At 27.9% G+C, this 4,729-nt stretch overlaps 1 protein-coding gene across 5 annotated transcripts in view; it reads left to right on the top strand.

Moving 5' to 3' along the window:
* The window catches only part of LOC106680115 (uncharacterized), a 14,765-nt gene that overhangs the window by 3,281 nt on the left and 6,755 nt on the right, over positions 1–4,729 (top strand). For 3 of the 5 annotated variants that reach the window (XM_014419614.2, XM_067044894.1, XM_067044893.1), the window contains one exon: positions 3,733–3,992. The gene's annotated coding sequence lies outside the window, so the exon portion shown is untranslated. Of the gene's footprint in view, positions 1–3,465; positions 3,544–3,732; positions 3,993–4,729 lie in introns of all 5 variants that reach the window. The other 2 variants (XR_010842735.1, XM_014419615.3) reach the window with 1 other exon arrangement.

The following is a 4,729-nucleotide window of genomic DNA, read 5'->3' as shown; positions in this document are numbered from 1 at the left end:
AAAAGAGCATATTACAATATATATATATATATTTATTTATTTATTTATTTTGTTTCAGTTTCATTTTTCATTAATTAGTTCATTCGATATGTATTATGATTATACAATGACTCTGTTATTGTATTATGACTTTTTTCCTGTTGTTATAATAAACAGTATTTTTGGGTTTCCTAAAAAATTTATAAATTTGAATTGATCGCCTTTTGCATCTCCGTGTCTCAACTATAATAAAACATATATATTACATATAATTTTATAATATTTTATAACTCAATATCTGTATGGAATCACACAAAGATATAACTGCTATCTCAAAATCCTAAGTAATTTTCAACCCTTATAATTAGATAAGCCACATTTGAGTCATTGAATGGAAAAGTGGTGTAAGACAATTTTGGAGTTTTGAGTTGTTTTTTTCCCATACCCTCTTATACTTATATTTACAAGATAATGAAAATATATAAAATTAAAAGATACAATTATATATGTATGTATAGATTGAACACAAATAGGATCCTTTTATTGGCCTTATGGCATTTTAAGGCGTCAGCCGAAGTTTTGAGATGAACTTTAGTTGAAACTATAACTAAAACAATTTGGTCACAAGCAGATCCAACTATATAAAAGAACTTTTAAATAATAATCTTATGAATTAATCAAATATTCATTTTTACAATAAAATTACTTTTAATGACACACCATTTTTGCTCTCAAAAGAACTTATTACCATAACAGCTGCAAGTTATGGTCATAAATTATTTCTTAGGTTCTTACCATAATGGAACAGAATACTAGCAATAGAGCTGCTACCTGTTGGAGAGATTGCGAACTATATTTATATTTAGGTCCCTTGGTTTGACAAGATTTTGACAGTTAAAACCATAATTTTAAGATATGGATCTTCAAAGTAACCATTTTCCATTAAAGGCTGTCTCTAAATAGAACTATGCCACTCTAATAGTTCATTTATTTTTCAACTCATGGTACTGAAATTGTTTCAGAAGCTATACAGGTTTGTTGTGAGTGATTTATAAGTGAAAACACAATTTTATAAATTTTTTTAATAAGAATTTTGTCAAACCGAGGTTAATGATTTTGGAGTGCACTGTAATATCATTTACATTCTCAAACACACACACATACACACAAAAACTAAGCAGATATTGCAGCCTGCTCTCATTGTTGTAAGCTATCTCTTTGCTCAAAAAACCATTTAAGTTAATCAAATAAAATTTATGATGAGTAGGATAAGATAGGAGGAAAGGTTTAACAAAATTGCTAATTAGATTCATAAAACATGCAATTTGGTTACGTTAATTTGTTTGGCAAAAGGTTTATGAATAATGGTTATTAGATGTATGATTAATTGTATGCACAATGGGGTGAAGTGAATAACTCCTCCTTATTTTAACTTATCAATTACAAACCCCATCATCAGGTACTGCAACACATATCACAACAATAACACATACTATGCATACAACAATACAATAATTTAACAATTGTTTTAAATAAATTGTTGTTGTTGAATACTTGTATTGTTGTATGTATAGCACAATGTGTGTTAGTTTGTATTGTAGAGTACCTGATGATGGGGTGATGGCCCCGAAACATTCTAACTGATAAATTAAAATAAAGAAAGTTATTAAAAGGAAGAATTATTCACTTCAACTCATTAAATAAATGCAAAACTCATCCAATAAGTGAACCTAAAATATTAAGATAATGATAAAAAATTATTTATATTCAATAGCAAAGTAATATCTTGCATTTTTCCATTTTTTTTTTTCCCTGACCCCTCTTAAACAGAAAAACATTAAATTAATAGGTTGCATTATGTATGGTTACATAATTTGTATTAGATACTACCTTTTTCTACCATTGGTACTTGAAACTATACAGTGAAATATTTATCTGGTGTTTTGATGTGTCCGTTCCATGTGGATTCGACTATAAAATATTTGGAGGTGCATGTTATGCAAGTATTAAAGGCATTGTTACTTTTACATTAGGAAGCCACATTCAGCTTTAACCTATTTCCGAAATAAAATACTTCAAGTTGTCACTTTCATGCAGAAATATTAAAAATACTCAAAAATTTGTGATAATCCTGTTAATCACTAATCATTCAACTGTTTTATCTTCTTTATAATTTTTTACTTTTAACAATAGAAAAGTAAAAAAAACATATATATAAATTTATGAGATCTAATTGAAGGGAATAGGGAAAACCAATGCCTGTATTTAGTCAAATTTAAGTTATTAGCGCCGTTAGTGCCATCTAGTAGAGATTTATGAAAGATTTCTATTCAACTATTCATTCATTTCATAAAATGAACAAAATGAAATTAGTAAATGTAACTTTGATGATTCCTCCCCTTTTCACACCCTTCAATTGATTTTATTTGTAGTACTTTAAACTAAAAGTTAAAAGACTGAGAATAGAAAATGTAGTTGTTGGTAATCTGATTATGATCTTTGTGGGGTGAATTGTATTTTTAGGCAAATAGAAGAAGTAAATCTCAACCTTCACTACTCTACCCTTTACAAAAATTAACATCAAATAAATGTTTATCTTTAAAGTCATCGATTTCTTGTTTTACTTAAAATTATAATTATCTATCAGCTACCTTTATTCATTCAACTAGCAGATCAGGCAATGCTTTGCAATTGCTAGATTTAGGGATGAAGATAGTTTAATTGATTTATAATTGAAAGTTTAATAAAAATTTATATATTTAATTATATATTGGATTAATGATTTAATATCTATTTAGCTTATAGTGCTAAATAAAATTATATAATAAAAATATATAGTAACAAAATAAAATTAACTTCAACACGACTCGACCGCTCTACACCAAACTTGAGAGTGGTTTAGGGGGCTATAAACTGCACCAAAGGTCAGAAACCGGATCTAATTAAACAAATTAGTAATAAAACATTAGAAAAGTTTTCTTTTAGTTTAAACCAATAGTTTGCCCTTATAACGGCATTAAATCTAGATGGTGCTAATGTAGGTAAAAAGAGCAAACATTGAGCTTTCTAACAGTTATTTTTATGTAGGAATTGGATAAAGCGTATAGTAGTTATTTGTATGATTATATTAACAATGGAAAAAAGAAATCATCAGGAAAGAAAAAAATCCTCCATATAAATTAAGTTAAACAATTTCTACTTTATAATTTATTTGAAAAGTAATATACAAATGTTTCCGATGACGTAATGAACGAATATCTTTGGCTTTTTCATAAAACAATTTTGTTGACCTATTTTACTGAAATCCTTATTATGTTTTTTTAATTTTTAGTGTATAAAAAACTGATTTTATAGAATTAGTAATATTTTTTTCATATTCTTCAGAAAGAGGCAAATCGATTGGCATATAATAACCATGAAGAAAATGTAGACTTTTTAAGCTATGGGCCAAAAATTTTTAATTATGTTAATACCTTTTTTTACCAGGTAAATCAGACTAGCCTATAAGCTTCCAGGGAAAATCCTGAGCATTTATCAAAACTCCCCATGACAATCGGATGAACGGTATGACAGTGCATAAAATATCAACAAACAAATATTCATTTATATGCAGTAGATAACATTGCCATTCAAAATCAGTACTTCATAGGATTTTTACTCAAGTCGAAGCTTCTTAGATAATGATAATGCACCAATTAAATATTTCTAATGCATTTAAAGTTTCTTATTTAAGGGAGAATAACTTTATTTTAGAAATGGAAAAAGAAGTTCTTGAAGTAATACTGAAGAGATTGGCCAAAGAATCTGAGGTAGCATCAATTATCGACCTAGAAGCGATTCCGGCATTACCGAAAGGAGAAAACTATACCTCCACCATCTTGAGAGTGACATTGAAAGTGGTCTTGGGTAATGGGAGGTTGGCCAAGAAGTCATTCATCATGAAAAAGATGATCACAGAAGGAGAGAGCGGTGATTTTATAAAACAGTACAATGTAGCTAAAGAAGAAAGCCTTGTAAGTAAACTTACTATAATTGTCAGCAAAAAGCACTTTTTATTCAACTTTCAAAAACTTATGAAATCATGAACACTATTTCTCATATAATTTAAACATCCTAGGGATGTGAAATTTGTAGAATTGATACATTTTGTATTAATATCGAGTTTTGACACTAGAGTAATACTATTTACTTATAAAGGTAACTTGGGTTTGATACAAACTACAATGTTTGAAAAAAATTATTACAGTCAATCCATTTTAAAACTTGTAGTTTTTGAAGGTTATTATTTTGTTTTTAAGTTTTTTTCTCTTCCGGAAATTAATTTACTTGTTTATTACAATTTCTTCATTCAATTATTTTTAAATTGGTACAACAATCTGCCGACATTTTGGACGGTCCTTCTGCAGAGGCCTATTTTTAACAAATATATAGTTAAAAGTTCTTTCTTATCTTAAAAAATTTCAATAATATCAAATAAGATCAAGGTTAGAAGTGGTAATTAATTGTCTAGCTTTTTGAAGTTTTCTATGGATTGAAAGTTGGTAAAACTATAACAAATTCCTGAAGAAAAGATCCATCATTAGGAATTAGTCATTCTCAATTTAATTGCTCTAATATTTGAATTCTGCAGAATCAACTATCTTAAAGTTGAAGGCAGAGTTGAGCAAAAATTAGCTCTAGATAAAACTACAGCTATAGTTGTCATGGATACAACTCTTATTAGCTCTAGATGAGACTACAGCTATAGTTG

Source organism: Halyomorpha halys, unplaced genomic scaffold, assembly GCF_000696795.3.
Source record: "Halyomorpha halys isolate HHAL.00 unplaced genomic scaffold, Hhal_1.1 Scaffold243.1, whole genome shotgun sequence".
Classification (NCBI taxonomy): domain Eukaryota; kingdom Metazoa; phylum Arthropoda; class Insecta; order Hemiptera; family Pentatomidae; genus Halyomorpha; species Halyomorpha halys.
This window is presented reverse-complemented; position numbering and strand designations above follow the sequence as displayed.